The sequence below is a fragment of the Gavia stellata genome, chromosome 10 (genome assembly GCF_030936135.1).
Source record: "Gavia stellata isolate bGavSte3 chromosome 10, bGavSte3.hap2, whole genome shotgun sequence".
Taxonomy (NCBI): domain Eukaryota; kingdom Metazoa; phylum Chordata; class Aves; order Gaviiformes; family Gaviidae; genus Gavia; species Gavia stellata.
The window spans coordinates 20,978,745-20,992,149 of NC_082603.1; positions in this window are offsets into that span (position 1 = coordinate 20,978,745).

The following is a 13,405-nucleotide window of genomic DNA, read 5'->3' on the forward strand; positions in this document are numbered from 1 at the left end:
ATTTGATTAGGGTGGCAGCAGCCTGCGCCAGGCTCAGGTAGGGATGGCAGGCTCGACTCATTCTGCATCAGCAGTCATTTTAGCTACGTCTCTCATCTGTAATTTCACTGTTGATAGGGTGATTTAAAACACAGGCAAAATTACTGCTTAATATTATGGCTTTATCTAAACCTCTTCAAGTAAACCAGCCAAACAAAAAAAACCCACCTGGCAGGCAGGCTTCTGTTTTCAGTTATTCATGTTTTATTAAAATAAACAAGTAGTTTGCAAGCAGTGGAACTAATGAAATCTGGTGTGCTGTAGCTCTGCGTCTAGTGATGGGATTCTGTGAAGACTAATAAGGCGCAACTCAAACTGAAGATTTCCCTGAAATTAGGACATGTGTAATGTCCCTTCCGTCCCACGGAATCTCTGGTGCCTATGGAAAGATGAGCTCATATTGCAGTCTTTCCCAGAGCAGACGCCCTAATTGGTTTTTTCTTTTTCTTTTAACATCAGCCTATTCATACAACATTTAAAGAATCTTAGTATCTATAAAGCTACATTAGATTTGGTGGAAAAAGGAGAAAAAATTGACAAGTTACTGGGGACAGGAAAATGATGTAAACAGAGGAGCACTCCTTTACCCTGCCTGCTTATGAAACGAGGCTATAAAGTTTCCCAGTATGGCCATAGTGATGGCCTAAGGAAAGGCTGTCTCACTATTAACAGGTCTTTGTAGGGCCCCCTCCCAGCAATGCCAGCGCTGGGATTGTCCCTCTGTGGTTTTATTTTAATGGCCACTGAGGTACTGGAGTTGAATGGAAGATTTATGATGTCTAATGGGGTTGTAATTGCTGCCAGCTCACTCTGAGGGCTGCTCCACCTTGTCATCCCCATCATTCTGTACTCTGATGTCAAAGGTATCAGTACGGCATTGTTTGTCTCCCATGCTGTTCACAGTAAAGCTCTGAGAAATTTGGTGCTTATGATTTGTTATAGTCTTGAGAAGCTTAGTGAAACTCTTTTGTTAGTTTCTGTAGCAGGCTGAGATGTTTCAGTTTTTCAGAAATAAGTGTTGGAATTTGGATGTAAGTATGTAATGGCTTACCTTCATAAAAGAAAGGATGCTGTGGTTTCTGTTTACGGTGTAAAAAAGGGCAACAGATTTTGTAGTGTATTAATTTGTTAATTTGTACTATATATGCACAAATTAATAAGGATGTTTTAGTTCAAATACCCTGATGAACTGTTAGCGTATTCAGACTGTGTTAAAATACTTCCAAAATTAATGTTTGACGATGTTGACACTTTGGTGATGCTGTGATGTTTACATCACAGGCAAACATGATTTTAATCAACTGAGTGCGGTGCTTTGAGAATATTACATTGAATGGTGGTTTTAGAGGCTAAAGAGGGAGCCCTGGTATCCCCGATACTGGCTACTTGTTGTGTACTGGCCACACTGGGGAGTTGTGAGCGTGGGGTGATGGTTCTAGTAGGTCTTGGTGAGAATGTCTGTTTACTTGATAGTGAAGACTACTAAATATTTATCTAGTTGTTTATTCTAGTCCCTGATGTTTACTATATGCAGATACAGTGTTTTCTGTAAAAACAGAAACAGCTTGTATATGACTTTTTAGAAGGGCAGTTAGTAACAAGGTGCTTTACTACCTGACTTTACTGAGCAGCCAAATGTAAATTCAGATGGGAGAAAAAAAATGCGATGGAGACAGAAGATGGGAAAAAAGTGTGAGCTATCTGCTGCAGCTCCATTTCCGCTGTTTAAGAGGGAGCGGTTGTTTGGTTCTTTGTTTTTTTAAAGCCCATTACTTCTGTTAAGAAAGCTGCCAATGCCGCATTCTGCCTTATTTGTTTGGAGTTTGGCTTTATTCTAAAAGCAGCCTCAGTGTTTTTGCCACCACAAATTCACCAACTGGGTTCTCAGAGACAGCAGTGCAAAGACAAAGAAGAAAGGAAAACAAAGCCAGAATAAGAACAATACTTGGAAATTATATAAAAACAATATAGCAAGACCATCAAAGTGCTGAAAAGCCTACACAAATGTAAAAGGCAAAGTAGTATGTTTGCGTAGCCTGGCATATTGTTCTCTAGGACAAGGACTGAACTTGCAATCATTGTATGCAGAACAGATTTCTGCATATTTGAACATTACTATTCCCTTGTGATTCACAGTCTTACTCTTCTTTTGCTTCTTTTCTTGCATTTAGATGGTAAGTTGTTTGAAATAACTTAAACATCTTAAGTAAACAACTTAAACTAAACTTAAAACATCAGGGCCCTTTTTAAAAACTGTCTGTGTTAAGATTTTCATGCAATTCTTATATGCTAAATGGAGGTGTTATTTAGCTGGTACTACCCTGTATTTTACTCTGATAATGTGGCCCCATCAGAGGGTTACAACATCTGACAAAAATGCTTCTATGTCACTGTGGTTAGATCAGCTCCTGTCTAGTGTTCATGTATTTGTTCTGATGTGTGGCTCTGGACATCTTTCTTACTGTAGCTACATCTAATATTCTTATAATTGAGAAAATCAAGTTCCATCAAGTTGCTGTTTTGCTTGCAATCTGTAGATAGGTAAACTCTTAAACCTAAAGAGTTGTCTGAAAACTTAATGGAGTGCCTAAATGGGTACAAATTTTATGACTCTATGCAAAAATTTTCATCAATGTCAGTAATGTACTTACAGCTTCAGATGATACAAGACATAGGTTGCTTGTAACAATCCATCTTGTATTTTCCCTGTTTCTCCATTCCCTGCACTAGCGAGTGTTGTAGATCTCAGCAGGCGTTGGCTTGGAAATTCGTAGCGATATGATTGGTTTCTAGTCAGCTGCTCTATATTGCATGATAATGTGGAAAAGGGAGTGTTATATGTGGGACTATATTGCATTGAAAATAAAGGAAGTTAGGAACAGCTGCTGAAAGAAGAACCCTGGTAATGAGAAGAGTATTAAATTGTGAGAGTAGTACAGGATAATCTCATTCTCTGGGGTGGTGGAATTTATTGTTGTGATTCACAAGTTTCTATTCTTGATAAAGCGGGGCAGGGAATCCTCAAAAGGCTTGTGTCTGTCTTGCCTGGAGAAGATAGTTTTAGAAATTAATTATAGTGCATCATCTGGTTCTGGTGAATAATCCAATGGTGTATTTAAAAGTGAGTCTCAGTAAAGCCTGCGTTTCCATACAACATTTTGTATAAAAAATATGATATGAGGTGAAACAATGTTTTTTATTGTTTGTGGTTTTTTTTAACTATGGCATAAAGGTCAAGTTACCTTTGGCCATGAACAGAAGTTTGGGTTTGGTTGTATTTGTTAATTCAAATGTTCTTGTAGGGCATGTACTAGAGAGCTCATGTATCAAAGCCTTAACTGTGGCTTTAAAGGCATTGTCTGTCTGTTAATTTTGATTAGTCACGAGTTGGACTGGAGAGAAGAGACACAGGGGATCTCTCATTTTTTTTCTTGAATATTCTGCTTTACTTCCAATCATGTTATCCAAGAAAAAAAAAAACAAAACCAAAAAACATCCTGCCATGTAACTTGTTCTCACAGCTTCTTCTGTAGCTCATCAGACACTGTTCAGCATTTCATCACTCGAAGCTGGACAAAGAAGATGTCACAAGTGGAATGAATCTCTGTGGGCCTAAATGAGTTTTAACTCCATGTCTATGCCAAGTCATAGTGAGAGAAGCCTGTCTAGGTCCAGAGCATCAATTCTTTACTTTCAAGAGTATCATCGTGTGAAATTCTGGCAGTCTGTTAAGGAAAAGCCTGATTTTACATCTTCATCTGAAGTTTCAAAGCAGAAGGACTGCTACAGACCGAACCGTACCACCAAAGATATTTCTTCTGTCTTTCCAGTCTGGTGAACTACCTTTTTATTTTTTCCCCTCTTTTTTTTTTTTTTTTGTGAGACTGGGATCCTGTGCACATGAATTACAGGAGGTTTATCTGATGAAAAGTCACTGCAAGAAAAAAAGCTTGTAGCTGAGCTCTTTGCCCCAGAAATACTTACAGATACCTGTCAAAATGTGGATTTGTGGGGGAACGAAGAAGGGGAGAGCTAACAGCTCCCACTGCACTACTGCAATTCACTTTATTGCTCAACAGCTCTCTTGCAGCTGTGTGGTATCTACCCGGCTCGGGGCTGCCCCTACTGTCAACCAAAATTGAACGGGCTATTGAAATATTTCGTAGATATTACTTATATAAAAATATTACATCCTCACATATTTTAATATTTTAATGTAGGCTTTTTTCACCTGAAGTTATATACTGTTTTCAATATGGCTCTTTATTAACTGCTTTCATAGATCTCTTCTGCACAAATAAAAAGATAAATACCTTCAAATGTATCTCTGTCTTACTCCATCTAACTTTCTACATCTCCTGATGTAGTGATGGCATGTTGATTTCCTTTTTGGCCTCAGGGTTATGCAGCTTTTCTCAACTCTCAGTTTTTCCCAATCATTACTATGTAATGCTATACTTTGCAGGTCCACTGTCTACCAGGCCTGTGCTATATAATTTGCATCTACCTCTACTGAAGTTTCATGCTCAGTTTGCTGAACAGCTTGTTCATGCATTTGTCGCTGCATATCTTGAGTCCACCCTAATCTTTCCAAGTCATTCGCCTATGTAACTCTGCTGGTCAGGCTGTCTGAACATGCAAATACACCCTTGTTACCCTCAAAGTCTTCCTTAGCCTTCTGATAGCCACTGACTTTAAAAGACTATTCTTCCCAATATCACTGAATTTTCTTGGTTTCAATCCTTGCTTTTAGTGCTGCATCCTCTCCCCTCCATCCTTGTTTCTTTGTAACATCTGCTGATCCTTTTTTCTTGGAAAAAAGTATCCATCATTCCCATTTGACAAATTATTCCTCTTACTCTTTTTTTAAAATATAGCAAAGTTTTACCCATTTTCCAATCAGATAAGTTTTTCTTGCCTCTAGCAGACATTGAGCCTTATATCCCCTGTTTTTCCTCCTTCAAGACCCCTGTTGGAGCAAACCATTCTACGGCAAATTAAATTACCCTCCACAGTCTGTTTAGACATAGTTAATGTGCATCACTTGAGTTTTCTCAGACAGCAGGGGGTTGTCAGACCACAAAGTAAAATCCTCCATATACTCTAATAAATCAAGTTAATTTAACACCTCAAACCTACAAAACCTGAATTTCCTGCTCCACTTCTAGGATAAAAGCTCACATGAGAGCAGGCTAAGTAGCCCCTTACTAGCAGGAAGACCACTGCAAACCCAAACCTAAAAGAGGTGAGGGCTGTTCAACAGGGGACAAGCAGGTCCCCTATCTCAACCCTGACACATCACTTGCCTTAAGTAGACAGCGGTATTCTTTATACTTAAGCTGCAAGTTCCATATGATTTGACCATTTTGGATGTCCTCTTGTTTTTCTCAAAACAGTCTCCAGATTCCTAGATAGTTTTGAAAATGAGATTTTTGTTTGCTTATTTTTAATGAAAAGGTAGGGGAAAACACTTGTTTTTTATGGTTGCATTTGCTATATATGTGTAGCTATTTTTAATGCAGTTGATTCACTTGTGTGTAGCACCCAAGATTAAATTCCATGGGGAACAGTGGATTTTCAGTCATGTACAACATTTTTTATTTAGAATTGATACTGAAAAGAATTGTCAGTTTCTTTGTGCCTTTTAATTCTGTGCAGCTAAAATTTACATAGGTGCAACCTTCTAAGAAGACTAACATAAAAGGGTGAAGTCTCAGTGAGGTGAACAGGGAATTACATGAATAACTCCTATTATTAATAACGGGAGCTGTGTTCCTTTTCCCTACGTACTCTGTTGAAAATTGTATCCCTAAAGAAGTTGACAACAAATATGCTTTCCCTGTTTAAGTTGCAAAGCACACTAACATCAAGGTCACTTGCTCTATTTGACGGAAGGAAAAAAGCATTATATAAAATATGGATAGAGTGTCAATCAAAACTGGTTTTACAGTATACACTATGGTAATGTGAGTCATATTGCTTTTTTATTTTTAAACACAACTAGATATGGTAGTTTGGCAGCAGTGTTTTTACAAAGACAGTGCCTTCAAACTCTTTCATAGCAAAACTGGAAATCCTGCCAGGTAAAAAAAAAAAAAGTTATTGAAAACCTTTCTTCCGTTATAGGCTCATTTTGACAGGAAATCTTTGAGACGCAGCAGCAATGAAGTGCCCAGAGATTTCATCTGTCTTCTTTTGCTTCAGGAAGTGCTGAGCACAGGCTCCCCTATTAGGCAAAATACACGAAGTACCAAATCCCCTTAACAATCATCTTCAGTCTACTCTTAGGTTGACAGCTTTCTGTGTCCTAGTCTGTCAAAAAGGGCCTGTTACTGAGACTCATATTACTGGGACCAATGTGAAAGTTTTTGACAGTACTTTGAGGGAAAAAACATATTGTCAGTGCTTACAAGTTATCTCGTCCAATCAATTTTGCAGGGACTTAATCAGAATAAAATATATCTTACTAGAAATGTATTAATTCACAGTGATTTTTCTTCTGCTCCATAGTACTGACATAAAGACCCAGTTTGAAGGCATTGCCTATCATTCTGTGTGATTTGGTACAATTTGGCAAGTATTAACTGCTGCATTATAATATCCAATAGTATTTTTTGTTTGTTTTTGACAGATGCCAAATTTAAAATTTAAATAATGTTTCAAGAATGAAAATGACAGCTTGCAGTAATTCTGCAGGTGTCCAAGCAGATGTACTTCCAAAAATAATTAGACAAAATATGTACAGATTGCAGGAAATATGAAAAAAAAATGACATAAAATTTTCCATGTGTATGTTTGGGCATTTTAGCTTCTTTAAAACTATTACTTACTAAGAAACTTTCATACACTTACAGAAGAATGAATGCACATGAAATGTAAACCAGTTTAAGCCAAAAAAGCCAATCATGTCTTTGAACATGGAGGAGGAAAAAAAAAAAGTTGAAGTGTCTTAAACTAGTGTAGTCTTAAGGAGTTTTCTTGTGGATTTTTTTCAACCAGGCGAGTAATAAAGAGGGGTATGTAAGGAACAGTCCAAAACATGGATTCTGCCATAAAACTATTATTTAGCACAGCGATTTCACTGACTTTTCTAGGTGTATTCATGATTTATACTAGAGGTAGTGAAAACAGAAAGGGAAACAGAGTATGTGTATTTATTTCCAATCAGCTGTATGCATTTCATTGAGTGTGGAGGTAAAGATGGGAGTGAAAGCTGATTTTTGAAGTTTTTCTTGCTTGAAATGGGGATTGTGTGTGTCTTCACTGCCCCCCAAGAAAATGCATTCCAAGAGTAACCTTAGATATTAAACATTCTGCCCCTCTTTTTGTCTAATACTTCACTTCAGAATCAGAACAAGAAAAACTGAATGCCACAGATGCTGGAAAACTGGCAAGTGACTTAGTAAAGGCAGAAAACGAGCATGCTAAAAATAGCACAAAATAAGACAGGTATCTCCCTAAATTCTCTTTTCTTATCTCAGTGGTTAAATGGTTATTGAATAAAATAAACAAGCAATCCTAAAAATAAGGATGGGAAATTGGGACTCTCGCTCATCACTTGAATATAACCACTTGTCTTAACCTGTTTGAATTTAAAATCTTGTTCTTTCCATTTTGTGTCTATGGCCCAAATAATCTTCAGTTTCTTTTCCCAGTACAGTGATGCAGCTTTAACAAAAGATGTTGCTGGTGTCTTGTTATCAAGCAGCCTATGGCATAATGTGTGTGGCTTGGGAAATAGAAGATGTGATGCTAAATATGCTAAAGCAGAAGGAGTTTAATCTGGATTTCCAATTTGCTGGGCAAGATCTCTAATCACCAAGCTATCATGTCAAGTAGTAGGCAGCCCCTTTTCCTACAGTAGTTCTCTAAGAAGAAAGTTGTGCTTCTGCCCTTTCTCTCCTTATGGAGCATATAAAGAATTTTAACAACTAATCAAGGAACACAAAAGTATGTAAAAAACAACCCACACCTCTCCCCTCCCATCTCCCCTCCCCTCCCCTCCTGCCATCAGTTGTTTAAAAGCAAAACCATTCTGGAGAGACTTCTGCTGTATTTGAAGTGAACAAAGACACTCCCGTGCAGTAAGGTATAGGGGATAAGATTCGTTCTTCAGCTTTTTCACTTAGGACTGAATCCCACTCAGCTAAAGTAAATGAGAAGTTTGCTATTGTCCATGGAGGTCACTAGAGCATGCATGTAGTAAAGTAACAGGGTGGGAGGAGGAAAGATGTGGTGATTGCAGCATTGCTGGAGGATACTGCTGGCCATTCAAGTGAGAGAAGGAAGGGAGAGCACTGTTTATTCTCCTTTATCTCTCTTTTCCTTCCTTACTTGGATTAGTAGTAGTAAAGATTTGTTAGTCATTTTGGCCATCCTCCAGCCCGTTTCCTACAGCAGTTCCCTCAGATATATTTTCAAGTCTCTGCTATCTTAAGCCATGGGACATCTCACATACTGCTTGGCAAAGGATTCCACAGTTTAATCAGCACCAGCTTCAGCACTGTGTTTTGGTGTTGGGTTTGGGAGTGTTTTTTTGGCATTTTACTTATTTCAGTCTCGAAACCAGAAACAATTTCTCTTCCTACATTTGGTACTAACAGTATGTGACTTCCTTGTTAATCTTCCAGGCATCTTTTTAATAAGTTCTTTCACAAATGCACCTCTGATTTGTTTGACTTCAACCTGGTAACAAACCTGTGTGTAAAACTGTCACTATGGCAGTATTTATATCCTTCCTTCTTCCTACCTCTCAGTGGAACAAACTGCCATCCAGATTGTTCTGTGAAGGAAGTTTCCTATTTCCTCATTGTTTAAATATACAAAATTAAATGGCATAGAAAACTTTAAATATAAAACTTCACATTCTCTTCCATCACAGTACATTTGTTTGTGTAAGAGTCTTGGCTTGAGTATTTTAGCTTTTACTTTCTGCTCTTTTTATCTCTTTCCATATGCATCATGATTCCTTTTTTTCCAGTAAATTTGTTTTCAAGGAAACACTTTAATATGACATGTTTACATGTGTTTCCATTGTATCTTCTATTTTATTTACATTAGATCGTGTTTTAACTAACTTAAAAAGAATGATAATGTAACTGTACTAATGCAGACTGCACATTGCAAAAACAATATTTGTGCTTCCTTTTTCATTGTGTCCTGAGATGGGATGGATCATTTTTTACCATCATAAAAAAGCTATGGGAAAGTTTTCAAACAGTAGAAAAGCTAAACAAAGATTTGGGGGCATTTGGACATGTCCCTCCTCCCTCTCCAGTTCCTGGAGATATGTCTGTGATGGTTTTGAAACTGTAAAGATGTGAAACAAATCTTATGGCAGATGCTATCATTCCTCGTTGAGCTGAGTCATTTTCAGCCCACTAACTTAAATGGTTTTTGGATTAGGCCCTAAAGAAAAGGATGTCATCTCTGAGATGTGAAATGGTTCTTCACAACATCCAAGGATAAGTATTGCAAACAGAATTGATTTCATACAGAATCTTTCTTTTCTCATTACAATGGATTTAGCTAAACTGTCAGAAAATGTCAGATCTTCTATTTCTGCCCCACAGGACTTTTTTTTGCAGTATGTTATTCCTTTTTTTATGATTTCTCCTTGCTGCAACACCTAGCGTTTTGCTAAAATTTTAGGTACTTTCACTAATATCTTTGACCTCTGCAAACACCAGCTGCCTTCTCATTATTTCCAAATAATACACTACTTACAGAAAACTCCTTTCTGTTCTGAAATAGACTTGCAAGTGCATGTTAAAGGGACAGTTTTACTGTAATCCTCAACAATTCTAACAGATGAAGTATTCCATCAATTTGATCTGGTATCCGGGTAAACAAAGTTTACAGATGCCAACTGTTCCTCGCTCATGTTAAAAGGAATGTGGTGCCACAAGAGGACTCTGAGCACTGCCGTTATTCATTCAGCTGCAGACTCCTCTGCAAACAAAGGTAGGAACCTTTGCCACTGCTCCCTCTACACTAGTCAGCTATTTATTCTTTCTTCCTTCTATGCTACACCTCTCTTGCCACAGTATACAGGGTGTCCTTGTTGCAGAAGCCTAAATAATGAAATGCTTTTTGAAACCTCTACTAAAATACTGCTGATGGCACAGTATCAACTTTGAAGTGGGTGAGCATGGCTTGAAAAAGCAAGAGACTTCAGTCAGTGGTGTGCATATGTAATAGTGTTTTCTGTGCAGAAGCGGCTGACAGCAGGATAATCCAGGAGGATAATGCAGGTGCAAAAATAGGAGAAAGAATCAGTCCAGACAGAATCTCTCTCTACTTCTCAATCTTATGAAAAATTATTTAGGTTCTCTGGGGTTTTGAAGATGAAAATGTCACCTGGTTTTCTAGGGAGAGATGAGATTTTCCTGCTGGTGATTAAAAGTTGGAGCAAAAAGAATATGAAATAAATTGATACATGCAGAATGAATCAATAAGGTTTTCAGTTCTCTATCGCTGACTGGGAAAGGAGTGAAACTACACTGTGAAATAATAATGCTTTAATTCAAATAGTAATTTGTGTTTTTCTTGAAATAACAAATTCTGCCAGAAAATTGTGAAACTTACTTTTTATATTCACAGAAAAAGTAATCATTTGGGTAAAATAGATAGGTTCCTTAAAAAGCACCTCATCCACTGACTTTTTGAGGTTTTTATTTTCTGTAATAAGTTGGTGTTAAAAAATAGTACATAATAAAGAAATACTGGCAATTCTGTCTCCTGTTGGGTTCTCCTATCCTGGTCCAAGTTTTATTCTTTCACTTTTTCTACTTTTTCAGTTCGCTTAGTGTAAGATCTGCTTAGCTACCCCCAAGAGTTTTGCCACTGATTTCAGTGAGACAGGATTTAATTCTTATTTCTGTTACTCATAGGTTCATGGGTCTCTGTCTTCTGCCTCATTTCCCTTATTTTGGTGGCAGGCCCACCGTGATCTAGAAGCATTAAGCCTTTTTTTCCTCCTGCTACATTTTGTAGATGATTGCTTGTATCTTGTTGGTGTTAAAGCTGAGGATTTACTGACATTATCATTTGTACCCTTCCATTACTACTGTTCAGTAATTCATCTGTGGGAAACTGACTTGAACTGAAATGTTCAATGTGTCAGCTGCTGCTTAATTAAAATAGGTGTTTAAAGCCATCAGGTAACATAAAATATCAGGTAAAGATATTTTAATGTATTGATATATTAAGATTGTTATTTCAGCATTGACAGAAAAAATGACAAGATTTCTCATCCTTATGGGACAGCTTCCAGATGGGATACGTCACCCATAAGAAGAGAAACATAGCTATACTAAAGAAATACTCATTAGTTGCATATTAGTCTGGAATTTAACTGGCTTGGGGCACCACTGTGTGCAATGTAGAAAGGCTCTTTTCCCAGCACTGTGTTTAGTACCATTCTCAAGTTTTTATAACTGTTAATCTTGTGCTTTGTGACAGTGAAAACTTGTAAACTGGAGAGAAACAAGCTCTGAGTCTGGCTTTTGTGTAGAAGCTCTTAGGATGAGGTAATGCCTCACTAGGAACTTGCCCCCAGCAACTCTTTTTTCTGTTTTTTTCTGCCAAAAATTATTAATTTTTTTTTCTGATGTACAAGCAAGTAAATCTTTGTGAGACCCTAAAACATAGACACTATACAAAGGTACAGGAGTATAAAAAAGGAGAATTGGGGTGAACGGTGCAGCGTACATGGACTGTCAGTCTAATGGACCTCAAAGATCTCATGAAACCATCATGTTTGCTTGAACTTGCAATAGGCTTTGCTCATCCGTAATGCTTTTGAATCAGAGGTAAACTCTGGAATGTGAAATATTTATCAGTCAACTACATAGCAAAACATGATCATATTTTTCACTTTCTTTTTTCTATTATTTCTATTTCACTTTCTATTTCTATTAGAATAATTTTCTATTATTATTCACTTTCTATTTTTCTATTTTCTATTCACTTTCTATTTCTTTACAAATTCCCTGAAAAAAACCCTGAATTAACTTAAATGTGAATGTTTTTGTTTATTATCTTCTGATTGTGTCTTCATGCCAAACAGCACCACTGCCTTGTGGCAAATGCTTCCTTCACGGTGTTGAGATGCATGCTCTTCTCAGGATCTCTTGGAGGCAAGATTCACTCTTAACAAGGGTGAGCTCAGGCCTTGTGTGAGGGAAAGAATATATTGAATTGAAGCCCAGATAACTGTAGATTAGGCAAGTACAATAGTATATTTTCTTTGCATATCTAGACAAAAAAAAAGGAAACAGATATATCAAAAGACCCAGCCTCAATATCTTTAGCCTGTATAGATGTCGTTTTTCTTTTCCTGGTAAAGAAGCCATTGGAAGACTGCCACTTTAATTAGCTTTAGTATACAAAAAACAACAAAAAAAAGGAAAAATAAAAGAACTGCAATCTGCCTTTCAGACAAAGACTTGCCAATATCATTAAAGAATGCTAGAATAGTCAGCTTATACAAATTATGCAATGACAGAAATACATACAGAGATGTAAGATACTTTGAATAATTAAAAATAAAGGCTATTAGTCTAGATATAGAGGCCAAAAGCATCAAGGGCAGTCAGAAGTTTTGCTTTTATGTGATTATATAGCTAGAAAAAACCGTAAAGTCATTAATCAATACAGGTAATCCCATGGAGAAGTGCAGCTGATATAACTGCAAAAATTAGATCTTCTTTACAAACTGTTGCCGGTTGATCTTGGCTGGCTGCCAGACGCCCACCCAGCTGCTCTCTCACTCCCCCTCCTCAATAGGACGGGGGAGAAAATAAGATGGAAAAGCTCCTGGGTGCTGCTGGTGTGACCGGGGCTGCAGAGAAATACCTGCTCCACCGTGGTCTCTCCACGGGCTGCAGGGGAGTCTCTGCTGTGGCGCTGGAGTTCCTCCCCCTCCTCCTCCTCTGACCTGGGTGCCCACAGGGCTGTTTCTCACACTTTTTTCCTCACTCTTCTGTGCAGCATTTTGCCCTTTCTTAAACATCTTTTCACAGAGATGCCACCAGCCTCGCTGATGGGCTCAGCTGTGTGCTCTGGCGGGTGCATCGCAGAGCCAGCTGTAACCGGCTGGGACTGGCTGGAACCAGCTGTGCCTGGCAGGGGGCAGCCCCGCCTTCTCCTCACAGAGACTCCTGCAGCCCCCGCTGCTGGCACCTGGACACAGACACCTGATACGCAAACCCTGACAAAAAAATAGTTTAATGAAAGCTTGAGAAAGCTCAAAGGTAGTTCTAAAAATTACTTAGATATGTCTTAAAACTTCCAACTTTACTTTCATAAGTAGCTTGCTTCCTTTTTAGAAGTAAGTTAAGAGTATCTCTTAAATTTCCCAGGT